Below are 19,450 nucleotides of genomic sequence, written 5' to 3' on the forward strand. Positions count from 1 at the left end.
TGTACTGCCTTCTTCCGGCGTGCCGGGGAGTGGCACCTCCTCGACGTCCATGGGAAGGGATTTTCGCAAAACGTGTGCGGGTCCAGCCACCCTCACTGCCTCTGCGGTGCTGGATTAGAGGCTACGTACAGCATAGCCATCACCACCACGCTATCTGTGATCCCCGAGATGCCTTTGTCCGTCTCCGAATTACACGCACTTTGCCCGTCTGTTGTATATATAGGTGTTATGAAAATTGATGAAAATAATGAAATTAAATGAAATTTGCATAATTTATCCTAAATTATGTTAATCAGTGTAATTATGCCCATAAATTATGCTGATTCGAGAGATAATCGTATTAATTTATGCGAGTGGGCGTGGTTATGATAATGCAGGTCGTTATGGATTATCAGGTCGAGCCTCGGTGACGAGGATTGTGTTATGAATTGGAATGACGCAATTAATCGTATGCAGTGACGCAGGCGTTGTGAGCGTGAATGAGAGAGAGTCGATTCGACTCTGCTCTTTAATTCCGTATTATCGATAAGGATACGATTACTCTCGATTGAACATTATGAATTATGTGTGTTATGGATTATGTGTGGTGATAGTGTGCTTATGATAGGTCCCCAGGATTCAGATCTCATACGCAGAACAATATTATGCAGAATTTCAGGAAGAATCACACACAAACCTTCTGCTTTGATCAATTTTATTTTCTAGCTAACTTTAATTTTTGGATAATATGAAAACTCAATCTCGGGATGTTGGAATTTCAACACAGCGTTAACATGATACCATCACGATTGCGTTGTTTCACCCCGATAGCGGCACCTGTGGTTAATCCCCGACGCGTAACGCAATCGATCGGTTGTTGAGAGAGGGATTAAAAACAAGCGAACTATTCTATCAAAACCTTAACCTTATAATATGCAAACTCGTATTCTTGAATGATTACACAACACGGCACTCGGTCTTTGATTCGTATCCAATCCTTAACACATTCTGATATGCGAAATTATTATGCTTGAAATCGTCAGCACAGTACCACGGCGATGTTTGTTCATTGATTCATCAACGATTATGCAATTAAAGCGTTCGACTGAAATAATTCTGATTGCCTCATCAATGTAACTCAATGGGTGGCGATGTTTTCGTTATCAGCTAATAGTTGACGCAGTTATCATGAGTCTTGTATGTTTAATGGGAGGGTTGTTGATTTCTTGCGTTGAGCAAAAGCCTAGGTTGATTTCATTGTCAAAAAAAATGTTTGTTCATTGTGTAGCGGTGGGGGAGTGAGGAGGGAGTGTGGGGGAGGGGCATACGAACGACTGCCAGTTTCTGTCCACTGCTGGCTGGAAGAGTCAGCACGACGCTCGCCGTCGTCGCGCCGATGGGTGTTGAGTGCGGGGCCGCTTCCCTCTCAGCCCTGGTGACGCGAAGTTGTGCGCTGTAGCACGCTGGTGGCACGCTGTTGGCACGCGCTGGTGCTGGTGGCACGCTGGTGGCGCGCTGTTGGCACGCGCTGGTGCTGATGCTGGTGCTGATGGCACGCTGGTGGCGCGCGCTCCCTCTCCTTGAAGATGCGCGAACGCACCCGTGCTGGTTCGCTGATAGCAGTTTCTCTCTACTGCTGGCTGAGCTGCTGCACGCTCTTGCTTGGCGTTGCTGGTCACGCTCTTTCTCCTTGAAGATGCGCGAACGCGCCCGTGCTGGTTCGCTGACAGCAGGTTTCCTCCACTGCTGTATGACTCACTTTTGTTGATACATCGCGACTCGGCGATCCTCGCTACTCAGCGAGGCTCGGAGCCAGCCGCTCCATGCGACTGCTCGTCCTGTGGACGTCTTGACTCGCTGATCTGTCTTGACTCGCTGCTTCACTTCACTGACTTTTGAAAATGCGGCTGACCGTTATATTCAAAGACAATTCTCTCTGCGCAGTGGAAAAGGGGGGGGGGGGGGGGCGGGGTCTGTGTGTGTGAGTTCGTGTGTGTACAGATGGCTCCTGCGATAACGATCTGTTTGCCCTGGCGTGAAATTCCTCTCTCGCGCTCTTCGGGAGAGACAAAGGTGGTCGGGAGTACCTATCTCTTTATACTTTCGACTTTATATTTCTCAAATACAATTTGGTCCCATGTTCGCCAAGACTCGTGTTTGTAACTACGTCCTCCCGACACCCCTCTCGGGTTACCGAGGTTCGCATTGATATGATGGAGTTATTAGAAAGAAAAATAATTTTCATCCTGAGTTTAAGAGGTCCGTTTCCAGATTGTTGGAATCCATATCCCTTGGTTCTGTAAGGTTCTATAATGGAATATCGTTTAAGGTTAACACGTTATTATTAATGTTATATTGCAATTTTCTTTAAAACTTTGTTTGCCTGGTTGCCGTGTGTGGGGTGGGGTGTGTCTCCTCATCAAACCCGGCTGGCTTTTCCAGATGGCCCCTTGTGATAAGGTGTAATTCCTGCTTCTCCGCGCTGTGAGAGAGACAAAGGTTGTCGGGGTTGCTTGGGATATTGTTTAAACTCTTTCGTAAGTTTGCCTGTTCGCCTCATTCCTTCTCGATAACCTTTGATGTGACTCGGTATTTTGTCTCCAAGCTTTGTTTTAACAGTAAAAGTATTAAAGGTGAAAATCATTTGATAGCGAATTAATTTCGATTTAAAGCTTTCGTGACTGCAATGATTCATCTTCTTTGGTTCTTTCGGTAAAGTCACGTAGAATGAGAATAAAATAATAAATTGATAAAATAAAATAACACAATAATATTCTCACGACGTTTCGGCCACAACACAAGCGGCCTTCATCAGGTGAAGGGACGAGACTGTCTGGTAGGACAGCGCTGGAGTGAAAGAGCCACGTTCAGATCATGGCCTTTAAACTGTGTGAGAGGAACAAAGTGCCTTGACAAAGGAATTAGCATATAATTTAGCATTGAAATGGCTGAATGATTAGCTTGTGACTGGTCACAGAAATAGCTATGTTAAAAGTTAAAGCATACACATCCGCAGAGGCACCCCTTGTTAAAGGAATTAGCATAGAATTTAGCATTGAAATAGCTAAGTTAAAGCATACACATCCGCAGAGGCACCCCTTGACAATGGAATTAGCATAGAATTTAGCATTGAAATAGCTGAGTGATTAGCTTGTAACTGCTCACAGAAATAGCTACGTTAAAGTCAGAGCATACACATTCACCGAGGCACTTAGTACAAATCAAACAGGAGAATTTAGCATTGAAATAACTAGGCGAATTTAGCATTGAAATAACTGAGTGATTAGCTAGTGACTGGTCACAGAAATGACTATGTTGAAGTCAAGGCCTACACATCTGAGCTATTCACAGTACTATATAGTGAACCAATAAAAAACTAAAATATAAATTACCTTAATGTTATCAATAAACTCTATATTCTCCAATCAGCTAAGCTACCAACAATAAGTCGTTATATATCACAATGCTATATGGCGAAAAAATGGGTGGATTCTTACCCTCAACTTTAGCACCACGGATAGCTACGGGCCCCGTTCAGACGGACGAGTTCGTCCATGGTCGGAACAGAGGAGAGGGAGAGAGACAGCTTAGAGTCGCGGCATCTCTTCAGAAAGGTAAGAGACTCGATTAGTTGAGCCTTCTTATCCCGGAGTCTGTTGAATGATCTTAAGGATGTGTGGAATCCCTCCCCGTAGAGGCGGTTAAATTTCGATTTAAAGCTTTCGTGACTGCAATGATTCATCTTCTTTGGTTCTTTCGGTAAAGTCACGTAGAATGAGAATAAAATAATAAATTGATAAAATAAAATAACACAAGCTAATCATTCAGCCATTTCAATGCTAAATGATATGCTAATTCCTTTGTCAAAGCGCTTTGTTCCTCTCACACAGCTTAAAGGCCGTGATCTGAACGTGGCTCTTTCACTCCAGCGCTGTCCTACCAGACAGTCTCGTCCCTTCACCTGATGAAGGCCGCTTGTGTTGTGGCCGAAACGTCGTGAGAATATTATTGTGTTATTTTATTTTATCAATTTATTATTTTATTCTCATTCTACGTGACTTTACCGAAAGAACCAAAGAAAGCGAATTAATTATTGGATAATAATTCACTGATATATCTGGTGGCCTGGTCTTGATTGGAGTGAGCGCGAGGACCGCTAACTTTAGCTTATTCTTGTTATTGCATTTTAAATTTGAACCGTTGTTTTAATGACAAAGGAAAAAATATATATGGTTTAACCCGTGGGCGTCCTCGTTTCTGGCTTGCGGAGGGCTTCCCTCTGCGTGACCTCCCTTAGGGCACATCAAACTCTTGTTCATCTGGAGATCTTCGCAGATAGCTGCTAACATCCTCGCCTCGAGAGTTTTATTATTTCTTTATTTTTTAATGGTCTGTTTATGATCGACATCTGGTTTTTCGTGTGCCTGGCTTACGAGTTTTATTGATTATTTTTTTTGTTTGTTAAAAAAAATATTATATATAACGCAAATATTTTTTGATTTAAAGCTTTCGTGACTGCAGTAATTCATATTCTTAGTTTTTTCGGTAAAGTCACGTTGAAGAGAAACAACAAAATAATAAAATATATATAAAACAATAAAAAATTCTCACGACGTTTCGACCATAACTCAAACGGTCATCTTCAGGTGTGTTGGTTTGCAACTAAGAATATGCAAATATTATTGTTAATATCAATTTTTGAAAAGGCTCAACACCAGGCAGCGCTCACAAGCAATGCAAAGTTACATTGTTTCCTCATAGGTTCATGTCATAAAGTTTATAATAAAAACAACAATGATAATTATTACATAATGCATTGGATTGATCCTAACTCTTAACAGAGTTAGTCTGTTGGCAGCAGTCAGTGTCCAGTGCAGTCCTGGCATCTGCTGCTCAGTTTCCTTCCCCGGCTGCGGTCCCAGTGGCACCTCCATCACCCCAACTCTGCGGTCGACCGGCCGCAACCAAACAGCATCATGCTGCGGAAGAGCGCGCGGATCGCGTTCGCCACACGAGCCAGGCCCTTTCGTTCCTGCACTACCACCGCCTCCTGCCACTCTGTCTCCTCCTCTGTCTCATCCTCTGTCTCCTTCCCCGTCGCCTCCTCTGTCTCCTCCGTCTTCTCTTTCTCCGTCTTTTCGACCTCCTGCATCACCATCTCTTCCAACACCACCACCATCTTCTCCTTTTCCTCCTCCACAGCCATCTTCTCCTCCATCTCCTTGTCGTCCTCTTCGTCCTCCACCGCCATCTCCTCATGTCTTCTCCAACTCCCTCTCCACCTTCTCCATTTCCTCTTTCACCTCCTCCTTCACTTCCTCTTTCATCTTCTTCTCCACAACCTCTCTCTCCTCTTCAACGGCCTGCGAGGATTGCTGCGCTGGCTCCGCTCTGTGAAGAGACGCGCATGACACCGTTCAACCTTCCTGCTACGGCAGACATCGCAGTCGTCTCCTTACAATCTGTAGGTGGACTGTGTGGCGGATTAATTCGAATTTAATAACCACACAAAACATCACAATCAGTGAGTACGCTTGGCATTGCAGCTGTCATTCTCTCAATGCAAGGCTAGCACGAAGAAAGGTGCTGCTGAATCTAACACAGACTGTTGTAGTTTCACAGTAGTGGCTGGCATTTCTGTGTAAATCCAATTGAATAACTTGCAGTGACATTTGTATATGTGTATTATAATTGATCCCTGGCACACAATGGCATACTCATTTCCAATGACATCAGGGGAGATTTTTAACGTCTGCTACGAAGGAGAGGGTGTGCGTGTCTTTGTGGTTTACGCAGCAGCAGTAATACCCAGGGCAGGACACCAGAGCTGAACTGTAAGCAGTGAGTGATGAACCCGCTATCGCTGGCCCGCTTCACGCATGCACGATTGTGGAAAAAATATCTATGGTGATTCGTGGTCGACTAAGTTGCCCCCTTTGACTTTGATGTCATCTCAGAGCGCTTTACACGTGATGAGCCACTCACATCTTGCATTTCTCGTCTCAATGCATTTGAAAGGGGACACCCCCCTCCTCCCAATGGCAGCTATCCTTGTGCAGTAAAAATACACTTGGTAGTTGGCCAGGAAGCGGGCATTAGTCTGGCAACAATATAGTGGATGTAGGGTTACATGGTGAATGTATGACCGCATTGTTACGTGATCTCACCCAGAAACCAATTATGGAGAACATTTCTATCGCCGAATGTACATGTGGGGTTTGCATTGTCTGTGTGTTTGTGCGGGTGGCAGAGCTGGAACATCTTTGCCTCATAACTAGAGGGATCTGGGTTCGATTCCCAACTTGGGCCACTTTCTCTGTGCGGAGTTTGTTCTCTCCCCCTAGTTCTGGGTGGGCTCTGCAGCTTTCTCCCCATAACTGAACCCACATAAGCAATGCAAATCACTCAATTGGGATCGCAAACAACAGTCATTTTTATATTCTTAGTCCTTTCGGTAAAGTCACGTTGAAGGGAAACAACAACAAAATAATAAAATATATATAAAACAATAAAAATTCTCACGACGTTTCGACCATAACACAAATGGTCGTCTTCAGGTGTGTTGGTTTGCATAAATGTATTTTTAAACGGTGCATTTATTTATTTATAAAAAAAAACGTTAGCGCCACGCGCAGAGATTTGGCAGTTTATTTAGGACTAGTCCATCTATGTTCTGAAAAGAGGAGGGGGGAGACGATTTTTTTTATTGTTTTATATATATTTTATTATTTTTTGTTGTTTCCCTTCAACGTGACTTTACCGAAAGAACTAAGAATATGAATTACTGCAGTCACGAAAGCTTTAAATCAAAACAGTCATTTTGTTCCCGATTACTAACAAAACTTGGCAGGACCCTGCTGAAAAAAGGTCTTGAGACTCAGTGATGCTTATCCTGCGTAAACAATAATAATAAAAATAAATACACACAGGACACACGCAGCTGGTGGTGGTGCTGGTGGTGGTGCTGGCGGCGGTACTGGCGGTGGTGCTGGCGGTGGTGCTGGCGGTGGTGCTGGCGGTGGTGCTGGTGGTGGTGCTGGCGGTGGTGCTGGCGGTGGTGCTGGTGGCGGTGCTGGTGGTGGTCCTGGTGGCGGTGCTGGTGGTGGTGCTGGTGGTGGTGCTGGTGGCCGTGGTCCAGAGGCAGTGGTGCTTCAATTTGGTGATGCGCTTCTCCTCCTCGAGACGTTTCACTTCCATGAAATGCTTTAACTGATCGAGGCGCTTCTCCATGAGTTGGTTCACATCTTTGAGGCGCTTTTCCACTAAGCGCTTCACTTCCTCGAGCCGCTCCTCTGCAAGCCGCTTCTCCTCTGCAAGCTGCTTCTCCTCTGCAAGGTGCTTCTCCTCTGCAAGGTGCTTCTCCTCTGCAAGGTGCTTCTCCTCTCCAAGGTGCTTCTCCTCTGCAAGGTGCTTCTCCTCTGCAAGGTGCTTCTCCTCTGCAAGGTGCTTCTCCTCTGCAAGGTGCTTCTCTTCCTCGAGACGCTTCACCTCGCCGAGGTTATTCACCTCCCGAATGCTCCTCTGGTTCTTGGGGCGCCTACACTTGAGCTGCTTCTATTCGTACATATGCGCAACGATAAGCACAGGAACATTCAGACATGCACACACATGCACAAAATCATACTCACACGCACGCAAACATGCATTTCCACCCATACACAAATGCATACTCACACACCTATGCATGGACGCAAACATGCATATTGACTCATGCAAATATGCTGAGCACACACATACATATACACAATCACCCGATGTTAAAACAAACCTTTACCAATCAGTACTTTTGAACACAGAATTAATGTAGCCCTAACCCCTAATTCACCTAAACCCTACAAACTAATGATACATGTTACACCCTCATATATTCCCACAGACACCTATCGACCCCACAGACCTCATGAACCCCATTGAGGCCTTGATCAACTGCGATAATTTAATGGCGATTGTTATCAACATTCATCACGGGCAATAGGTGCCAGAGAATGTTCCATTGTAAGGATCTAGCTGCCCATAAGCTAGAAAAATCTAAAAGCAGCGCTCATAGTGGGCAACTGGAATAGCACCTTCCAATGAGCTCACAGACTGAGGTCGCGTCACTGCCTGAAAAAAAGGCCAATTTATGTGCATGCACAAGTGGAATATGGCATGACATGGTGGCAAGATGGGGTGATGTCAGGAGATGATGTGGTGGTATTTAGATGTGATGTGTTGGAATGTTATGGAGAGATGGTGTCATGTGATGGTGTAGACACATGGTGAGGTTCTATGATGGGTTATTGACTAGATGTTGGGGTGGTATGATGGGAAAGGTGGTGTGGAGAAATGGCTTGATGTGATGTGTAGTCATGTTGTAGTTTGATCGTGTGGTGGCATGGTGTGCTATCATGTAGAGATGGTGTCTTTGACCCTCACCGATCACATACACACCTTTTGGTCGCCATTGTTGTCACCTTGGTTCGGGAAAGGGTCAACTCTGTCCATAATGTCCCCCCACGTAGTCGTTTGGAGCTGCGACTTCCGGGCTACGGAGCACAGACATTTCATTCAAAGGATGAGTAATGGATTAGAGAACGAAGCACATGGAGATTTCACAGAACTCATTCTGAGATCCCTCTAGTTACCTCTTATCACACTACAGGCCCTGCTATTGAGAAATATTCATCACATGGCATTAACACTTTACATGTCATATTTTTGTGAGCATGTTGAGATAATTCATTCCATAAACTTGAGACCCTAGTATAATTATAGGTTGCTGAAACCCAGAGCTTAATCAACATTCTCTGCCATGCTGGATCAGTGTCTAATCCCTTACCCACCAAGCCAGTTCTACTGAATGTCATTATTAGGGAGTTCTCCTCTGCATTTCGTAGTAATTTGTGAAAAGTAAGTTTATAGCTCATCAGAATCCTCCAGAATATATAAATATTCTGATTCTAACAAACTATTTTATGTAGGTATATGTAACTTACTCTCATAGTGCTCCAAGATATCAGCCCACTTAAGTTGTCTGTCCATGGTGTCGGTGTTGTGTCTGTTTGATGGTGGTGGCCTGGAGGGGTTGGAACAAGGATCAAATTTATCAACTCAACGAATCACTCATCCTCTCAATGATTACCATTTCCCACTCACAGTACCAGTTCACTCGCTCTTGTGCATGTTGATTTACAAGCCCCTTCATTTACTTGCTTACTGCCAACTCACTCACTTGTGCACCCGCTCACTCACTCATTCACTGACCCACTCACACATGTTTATTCCAATCCACTATTCCATTGAACATAATCGTCAGACTTAACCATGTTCATGTAGAACCCATTTGTATTAATCCACTGGCTGATAAAGGCCTCTCAATGCCTCATGGATGATGAGGGTTATGTAACCATACTTTAAAACGCTAGTCAGTGTGGGTTGGTGAAGGTCGGGGAGACTGCAAAAGAAAATATATTTCTACACTGCCCTCCAATGCTCACAATGGCTATTACACCATTTATAGCACGTGGTGGCCACCCAATGCTAGGACATCCAATCACTCCCCAAGCTAGACCCTGCTTAGCTTCTGAGACCTGATGAAATCAGGAGCATAACGGGTACTCTATTCATAGGTCAACCAATCATAGTTCATAGTTTATAGTTCATTTATTTGGTATAGCCCTGTGAGCCATTCGGCTCTTGAATCGGGTGCAACCGCAATAAACAAAAAACATGAACAAGAAAACATCTTAAAGTGATTATGTGACTGTGCAAACAGAAAATACAGGAAAAAATATCAAAATATTCCTGAAATAGCACCGTACACCAACGCTGTGTGCAATCGAATAACCTGAGCAATATCCCTCGCCCAAACATCAAAATACTATTACTCAAGCATAACCCGAACACCTGATAGGCAACCCTAACCCGTCATACCGAACACTAACCCTTAATACACAAACCCTAATACACAACCGTAACTCTAACTCCTAAACCGTAACTGTATCACACTTGCCCGTATGGCAAACTCCAACCTCTAATTATAACTGTGAACTCTAACCCTTCACTCTATAAAGAAGACCTGTACCACCGCCGTCGCCTTGCTCTGCAGATGCACACGGACACAACGCACACACACATACACGGGGAAAGGTGATGCAAAAGTATACTGCACTGCAAGCAAGAACTAAAATTATTCGTATATTTGGTATTTTTTACCATTTGTTAGAAAGTAATGCTATCACCAAGGTGCACAAGACACGTGAAGCGATGGCAGCCAATGGTCAAGGATTGGAAAGCATCCTAGAGATGTTCAGAGATGGAGTGATTAAATCAGCTCGCGTACAGGTGCTCGGTGGATTTGTACGTTACGGGACCACGAGCGAGTTACGGGACCATGAGCGATTGCAATAGTTTGGCGAGGCCCTCAGCAGTGTGTTTGTATTAAATCTTTGCATATCCACAATTAGTCACAATGCAGCAATAAATTGGCCAAACAAAATCGTTTGGATGATTGTCTCAATTCTTGGCAACCGGAAACAGCAAACATTGTATAAAGGTGCCAGGTTTTTTGTGCCAGCTAAAAGGGTAAAAACCTATTACTATGTCATGTTACTGGCAAAGGAGGTCTCATGATGTAAAGGCTTACCCCGAGCTCTCAATACTCTGATGGTGCGCTGTTTTTGAGTTGTACGCCTTATGGTGTCATCTGGTCCAACACCAGTGGAGACTAGGCTCTAAGAAAAGCCGTCTCGGCTGTGGACCAATCAAATTCAAGGACAGTGCCAATATTATTATCAGAGTTGTCTCTTTTTTGTTTGCATTTTGACTGCTTGTGTTGTGGTCATTGCAAACATGATGCCTTGAATAAAGGTGTCAGTTTTTGTGCCAGCCAAAAGGGTAAAAACCTATTACTATATCTTGTTACTGGCAAAGGTCTCATGATGTAAAGGCTTACCCCGAGTTCTCAATACTCCCTGATGGTGCGCTGTTTTTGAGTTGTACGCCTTATGGTGTCATCTGGTCCAACACCAGTGGAGACTAGGCTATAAGAAAAGCCGTCTCGGCTGTGGACCAATCAAATTCAAGGACAGTGCCAATATCATTATCAGAGTTGTTTCTTTTTGTTTGCATTTTTGACTGCTTGTGTTGTGGTTATTGCAAACATGATCCCTTGTATAAAGGTGTCAGATTTTTTGTGCCAGCTAAAAGGGTAAAAACCTATTACTATTGGTAAGTTAACTTATTATCGGACAAAAAGCAATATTTGACAATAAGTGAATGGGGGTTCAAAGCAAGTTGCTCAATGGTGAAAGTGTATGCAACTAAGAGAGGCCGCTCTCTCTACTTAGTGTTCACTCAAGTGGTACTCGTGTGATTGTTTCATTGATCCCAGGGGGATGACAAACTAAGTCTAGCGTCAACTGGAAAATTAAGTCACGACTTTCCATTTTGAATTGAGTGACCTATCACACAGTACCCTCCTCCCTGGCTGGATGCTCCATTATTAGGTATCGTTATTACTGAACACCCATGCCTGTTCTTATTTGGAAAAGGTCAATTGCAGCTCTAATGCTAAATTATAAACATGATGATAGCAGCAAGGCTTTGATATGCCAAGTAGGAAGGATTGCCGCCTGGTACTGTTGTTCATCTTGGATTGAACCTGTTCATGTTTTAATTTAAAACTGCTACAGTTTAAAATCATTGTAATTCCAATTTAAAGCCCCTGATAATCCTCATGCCTTTCTTACATGTAAGGGTCTCCAAGACAAAATAAATATCAATTGGACGTTCTAACTTCTGATGCTATTTCATTGAAAAGTTACGTTAACTTATAATACGTTTTAAATATAAAAAGTTACCACTATTGAAATACAGCAATGTATGCCAAAATCCAACATGGTGGATAATTCAATCATCATCATATGTGAGACACCCAGCTGAACTTAAAACCCAGTGTACACCCAGTATTTTGTTTACTTTTATGTATGGGTATTTAAGTGTTACCTGCTGGTATAGGCAAAGTTTATCCCTGTACTCAGATTTCTTCTCACAAACAAACCTACAAGATGAGGAAATGGCCAAACATAAAATGTCTTCTTGAGATCTTGAGACTCGGTGAGACTTGTTTAGATAAATGAAGTGTTATACTGGTAGGAACGAAGTTGTAAACTGAGTGTACCAGCCTGCAATAGATTAATGTGTCCGTCCGTCCCCTTTCAATACTTTAACGAAGTGAAATCTCGTGCTGTTGGGTGTAAAAAAAATTCCAATGTTCCTACCAGCCCACCCTGCAAGGACCTGTTTGTTATAACTTGAATAATATACTTTTGAGTGTATTAGGGTGCATGTATTATCATTGTCGTTACTATATAATGCACCTAAACTGACTTAACAATGTATTTGCATGAGATTTTGCAAAGGAGCAAAACATTTCTACACCATATATTTATTTTATTACAGGCGTAGTAACATCACGGATGTCACTGTGTGGTGCCGGCCCTAGCGAGGCACGGCGTGCGATGCATCGTCATCGCGAACACCCCGTAGGTGGGTGTAGTACCAGCCCTAGGGGGGCACGGCGTGCGATGCATCGTCATCGCGAACACCCCGTAGGTGGGTGTAGTACCAGCCCTAGGGGGGCTAGGTGAGCGCTGGAATAGCGCAGTAGCACCACACGTGGCGCGCAGTGCTGACTCCTACAGGAGGGAGTGTGGGAGTGTCAGCCATGGGATGAGGTTACCCTCGGCCATGGCACTCTGGTTGACCCCGGAAGGCACGTGGCGGGTAAGATCTACACAGGGGCCTCAGGAGGGGGCTTGGGGGTGGTCACGTGTCAGGGTAAGCTCCTAGGGAAGGGCCGAGAAACAACAAGAGGTTTCTCGAAGGTGGTCTTGGCCAGCCGCGACCCAGCAGCATATAAACTGGGTCCGCACAGGGACCGAGGTTCAGCGTTGCTACCGTCATCTGAAGATCTACGTCCAAGAAGAAGTCACCAACACGTGGACGAGGACCCCAGCTAGGGAGGGTCCTGTCCGTTGTAGCTACTCCCGGTAACTAGCGTAGTTAGCCTGGTGGTCCACCACCATAGGTTATCTGGTAAAGGGACAGTAACCCCTTGTGTTATGTGTTGGTGTTAATAAATATGTTGCCTCCACGAAGAATATCTGCGACTCAGTTGAATCCACTACACAGGTATTACAAACTGAAAAGGCTCGGTAATAACTAAAAAACGCAATACATTGTATACACTCGAATGTAGCTGTATAATACTCAGGGAAAGGCTGGTAGAATGGTGCTCGAGAAATTATGTAAAATTAAAGCCGTACAAACAATTGCTATTAGGTTAACTGTCTAGAGTATCGGTCATTTTGTAATGACATTAATGTTTTTTTTGTTACAGGCAGCGTAGAGAATTATGAAAATCTGGTTGCATGCAGGAGTCCTTAATGTGAATGACAATAACTTAGAGAGAAAGTATAACAATAGTCAACCCCCCTCACATGTTGTTATAGGCTGCAGTAACGACGACAGGGTGGGCAGCAGTTAGCAGTTTTGGCAAAAACCCAATGTTGTAATGTCTATGCTCTTCCATCTTTGCTCCATGCTTCCACCAGCCGACACTGAGCAGCAAGGTGCAAGGTTAAACAAAAACTCGGTGACCCGCAGTGTCAGAAGGCCCTCGTCCAGCAGTGTATTAAATTAGGGCTGTACACGTTTATCCTATCATTACATAACAGCCTTTACCTGTCCCACCGTATTTTCATCTTGACATTTAATCGTAAGAATGCGACTTGCTTACATTATCACAATACTATAGAAAAAAATATATATGTATTGCTGTGTTTAAAAGTTCATCCAGTTCCTTCTGACACATGCATTATATGGTGCCTCTAGGCGAGTTTAATTTCAAGCATGAAGTGTTATTTTAGTTACTGTTCAGGCATACGGCTCATCTGATCAACAACAAATGAGTCAACACCGATATAAACAAACCTGTTCACTGTATATTGGAATAAAGATTATGTGGCTGGTATTTTACAACTTTGTAGCGTGGTTATTTGCATGCAAAGCAACTATGCCTCACATTTAAATATTGACAGTCTCAAGCCAAGCAAAGTTACATCAGGAATTAAAAAAAAACTATAGTATCTTTGACAACAAGCATGACAATGTTGCAGTACCAAAAACAGACTTATCACAGAGAAAATGTATAGTTAGACCAGTGGTTCTTAACCTTGTTGGAGGTACCGAACCCCACCAGTTTCATATGCGCATTCACCGAACCCCTCTTTAGTGAAAAATAAAATGTGATTTTTTTCAAATTCAAGACATAGATATGTTTTTTACTGGTACACAAAATGAGCCGTGCATGAACATTACCTTGTTCAAAGAATAAAACCAACACAATGCATAAACTCACAACAAATTACATACCTGGAAATCAATGTGACTTCTGCTGTTGCCTTTGAGAGATCAGTTCAGATATGCGTGGCTTCACCTTGGCAAGTGCCACTCTCATGTCATTTTCACAGCAAAGTCTGTTCCTTTTCTTCGTTTTTATGTCCAGCATCCTCGAAAAGGATTGCTCACAAAGATATGTTGTAACAAATGGTATAAAAAAATCCAGGGCTTTCTTAGCAATAACTGGATACTTGTTCATTTGTCGACACCAAAACGTTGAGAGCGTTGTTGTTCTGAAGAGTTGCTGTTGAACCTGGCTCTGCTGAATTTCAATGATTTCGTCGAGGAATTCATCATTGACATCTGCTGTTTCAACAGCAAACGTGAACGGCTGTCTCACCCATGCTGGATATGACTCTCTTGTAGGGAAATATCTGTCGAGAGACTTTGCAAGCTCATCTAAGTGCGTGGCAATTGTTTGCTTCAGTTCCGTGGATACAGAAATATCTCCGATTCCAGACACATCTTCGATCTTACTTGCACAGTCGTCCAGAAGCGGGAAGTTTGCGAAGTTATTGTTCTCTGTTCGTCGTTTCCATAACGGTAGCTTTTTTTGAAAAGCCTTCAGGTGTTCTTCCGCTTCCATGATATTGACTCCACCACCCTGCATCTGCTGATTGAGATGATTGAGAGCTGCGAATATATCAGCCATGTACGCTAAAATAAGAATGAACTCAGGGTTTTTGAAGCAATCTGTATGTCAGTGTTGGTGCTCTTGCAAAAACAGGGCTAATTCCACACGCATGGCAAAAACACGATTCAGCACCTGTCCCCGGGATAACCACCGAATATTAGAATGGAGCAGAAGTACCTCAAATTCAGAGCCCATTTCTTTACACAGCTCACTGAAGATGCGGTGCCTCAGAGCACTTTTTCGCACATAGTTCACACATTCCACCACAGTTTTTAATACTTCTGCCATTTTTGGAGGTAAGGTTTTTGTTGCCAACGCATGCCTGTGCAGAATACAATGCGTCACAATGATGTGTGGTGCATCGGCCTTTACTAGCGCACCAAAACCAGACTTTCTTCCCAGCATGACTGGAGCTCCGTCCGTACAAACTGCAGAAACCATATCCCATGAAAGATTGTTGTCTCTGAAGAAGTCATCCACAAGCTTCTTCACATCGGCTGCCTTCGTTGTTGTAAGAGGCTTACAAAATAAAAACTCTTCTTTTATCATGTCGTCTTTCACATAGCGTACAAAAACAGCAAGCTGGCTTAGATCAGAAACGTCTGTGGTTTCGTCGAGTTGAAAACTGAATTTTGCCGGGCTTGAAATCAGATCCGCGACTACTTGAGCCAAGATGTCTTTACTCATGTCTTCTATTCTGTCACTGACGGTGTCATTTGAAAGGGGAATTTGGGATAATTTACCTTCGGCCGCTGTTCCGAGTATCAGATTCGCCATCTTTAATGCAGCTGGTTTCACAAGTGTTTCACCAATGGTGTGTGGCTTGCCCTGCTTTGCGATCAGGTAAGCAACTTCGTACGATGCTGTCAGGATCGGTTTGTTAACAGGTACAAATCCAAGAGCAGGCAGAGTGGCCCTTTCATCGAATCTGGCTCTCTTCACCCTGAATTCAGCAAGTGTTGTGTTCTTGTATTCCCCGTCTCCATGCAGCTTCAAGAAGTGTTCCTTTAGTTTTGCCGGTGCAAGACTAGAGTTGCTCAACTTGGCGTTGCAAATCATGCAGATAGGACGCTCACTCCCATCACGTTCCGTGATACATGAGAATCCATGTTGTACATATTCGTCCGACCACTTTCTTCTTTTGCCCGACATAGTTAGTATGGATAAAAGATTAAATAAATCACACGACGTACGACAACAACAGTCACACGTTGACTACTGAGTACACACTAAATTCCCCGCAGCGCTGATTGGCCAAGCAGTGTAGCATGATCATCTGCAGCCAGTGATGGCCAAGCGGGCCGTGTGTGTCATCACAAATTTACACAATAATTCAAGTGTGTCCGGACCTCCGTGGCGGGGGCTCTGCCGAACCCCTGAGATCGACTCACCGAACCCCTGGGGTTCAATCGAACCCAGGTTAAGAACCACTGAGTTAGACAATTAGTATTCACATTTGATATATACTTAGCAAAGAGAACCAGTGGACGTTTTTAATGACACACAACCAACGCTGAATGTAAAGAATAACAATTACTAAATACACAAGCCCCCTTTCAGTTAAAATCGTTCAAATCAAACCACGCTACATCAAAGCACGGACCGGCGCTGCCCCCGGCCGGGGCTCGTCCCAGGGCGGCCAGCCGGCAGGGGCTAGGAAAGAGGGGTAAAGCCTCCGGCCTAATCACCAACTCACCGGACACCTGCGGCCCAGCATGTTGAAGATGATCTCATTCTCGCGCGGGGTGAGCACGGCCGGAGCCGGCACACGGCTGCTGCCGCTTTTGCTGCCTTCCCGGCTGCGTAGGCATCGTCAAGAGCGTGGGCCCGCGTCGGCCGTGCGGGCGTGCGGCCTCTCGGCGGAGTCTGAAGCCGCCTCGGGAACCGCGTCCCAGCGCCGTCACCGCCGGGCAAAACTTCAATGACGTCACACACCCAGGGGGAGGAGGGGGGGAGGGGTCAGACACTTGTGTGACGATTTGAATTCGAAAGGGCAATATTTAACAATTTTAAATTAAACAGCGTGGTGTTTACACCATTGGAAACCTCATTTGCCAGTAACAAAATATGATAGTTGTTTTTTTTTTACCCTTTAATCTGGCAACAAAACATCGATATATCGGTGTGGTGTTTCTCTGTCGTGTTGCATTTCTCTCAATTAGTTCATTTAGAATTGTGACAATGTTGATTTATGTATACTACACTGCTTTGAGTAGTGCTGTGGCTACGACTCCAGAGGACATGAGCTCGATTCCCGGCGACGGCTTAACGTCAGTGGCGAGTGACATCTAAACCGATACAGGCTCCTCTCTATCAACCCGCAATGTGCCTGTGTGTACCAGTGTAACTTCCAATTAAATGCTCCTATAAAATGACAAATTCCCCAGTACAAACAGAAAATCACAAGAAACAAGTTGTTGACAGTAGAACTCTGAAGCCCATACAAATGAAAAGAAAAAAATAATTGCCAAAAAAATTAAATAAACCGAAAAAGTTATCTATGTTGTGTTAAATAATTGGCAGAGTAAGAAGGCACTACGTTATATTGTCTGTACAAGATCTGCATTCAACCAAATTAATTTTAAATGTCTGTCCTACGGGCAGACTTGTTCACACAATGTGAATGTTGAATTTCCATCACGAGCTCAGGGCTGGTGACAGAGATGGGCACTGATCAACATTTTTTTGAGAAGTGAGGCCAATTGAAATGTATGTTAACAATGCGGCTATAGCTAAGGGCATTTTCTCCAACATCCCTATAAGGCTGTACAGGGGGGGGATCTTTATTTTGACGAGTGTGACTTGCATCCCACTGGGATTTTTGCACACAGCGTTGGTGTACGGTGTTTTTTCAAGGAACATTTTGATGTTTTTTTTTCCTGGATTTTCTGTTTGCACAGTCACACAAAGTCACTTTAAGATGTTTTTCTCGTTCGTGTTTTTGTTTTTTTAGTTTGTTGCGGTTGCACCCGATTCAAGAGCCGAATGGCTCACAGGGGGCTATACACCAAATTAATAGAACTGAAACTGAACGAGGGAATCCCGACGCAGGGCTACGTGGCTGCCGCCTCGTGGACGGCCTGAGTATCGCGCGTGAATTCCCTCGCACCGGCAGTCCCCGGCGGCAGCTTCCCCAACAGCCACGAGCCGCGTGCTGAGGTCACTCTGAGCAGAGCAGCGCTCAAGCTGCATTCTGGGCGATGTTGTCGGAGCCCTCAACGCAGCCGGGCAATTTACCTGCAGAACAGAACAGTCCGTTGCAATTATATACACAGAATGTAAACCTTTGACTCGAAACTTTTGTGACCGCAGAAACATTCACATTCTTTTGTTTCTTTCGGTAAAGTCACGTAGATAGAAACTATTAAAGTTTTTTTTCTTCACTTTATTTTTTTTTCTATCTACGTGACTTTACCGAAAGAACCAAATAATAAGAATGTAGTTGAATTAACGCTTAGGAGGCTTTCACGACCAATATCATCCACAACCGAGGTGTTTTTGGGGGTTAGAACGCGTAAATATACAAATGTGTCGTTAAACCCGCCACCACCCGACACAGCCAACCAGTAAGGGTGGTCACGTAAACAGAACTTGGCCAATTCGTGTATAGTACAGCACTAGTGTGTAGTGTGTAGTAGTGTATAGTGTAGTGTATAGTGTAGTGTATATTGTAGTGTATAGTAGTGTATAGTGTAGTGTATAGTAGTGTATAGTGTAGTGTATAGTGTAGTGTCTAGTGTAGTGTATAGTGTATTGCATAGTAGTGTATAATGTAATGCATAGTAGTATAGTGCATAGTGTAGTGTATAGTAGTGTATAGTGTAGTGTATAGTAATGTATAGTGTATAATGTAGTGTATAGTGTAGTGTATAATGCAGTGTATAGTGTAGTGTATAGTGTAGTATACTAGTACAGCACACCGGTGTGTTGGAGAGCCAAGCCACAACATTTACAGTCTGAGTACCGTGACGTTTCGCCAGTAATTACAATTAGCTTCATCAGGTGACATCCAGATTTGGTGAAATATGCCAATTTTATTTTTGAGTCCACACACCAAGGCTATTTATTCAGTCAACAGAGGAGCTGCGCAGTGAGCTGCTGCCAAACGCATTCAGGTTCATCAGACCATTGCCCTGACACCAGTGTTGACTTGGTCGCTGTCAATAAGTATGATGGCAAGTCTTAATATGACTGCTGCTTGCACTGAAAAAAGTTTAACTTCTTAGTTTTCAAAACATAGGCGATGTGTGCGTCTTTTTTTGTCACCGTAAATCTAATATTGCATCTGTTCTCCCACAACAGAATTGTCTGGGCAAACGATTAGCAGCATGTGCCATTACCGGCAAATTGGACAGAGATTGATTCATGTCATCGCCTTTCCGAAAATGTCCATCG

At 43.9% G+C, this 19,450-nt stretch overlaps 1 long non-coding RNA gene across 1 annotated transcript; it reads right to left on the reverse strand.

Moving 5' to 3' along the window:
- Nucleotides 1-7,460: 7,460 nt before the first annotated feature.
- LOC142913392 (uncharacterized) lies at nt 7,461-9,375 on the reverse strand. Its single transcript, XR_012934650.1, has 3 exons — nt 8,955-9,375; nt 8,410-8,504; nt 7,461-7,533 (listed from the first exon to the last, which is right to left on the reverse strand). It is a non-coding gene; the product is annotated as an uncharacterized LOC142913392 (long non-coding RNA).
- Between the last annotated feature and the right edge of the window lie 10,075 nt (nt 9,376-19,450).

Source organism: Petromyzon marinus, unplaced genomic scaffold (genome assembly GCF_048934315.1).
Source record: "Petromyzon marinus isolate PM22_M1 ecotype Great Lakes invasive population unplaced genomic scaffold, UKy_Petmar_22M1.pri1.0 PM_G_Scaffold_25, whole genome shotgun sequence".
Lineage (NCBI taxonomy): Eukaryota > Metazoa > Chordata > Hyperoartia > Petromyzontiformes > Petromyzontidae > Petromyzon > Petromyzon marinus.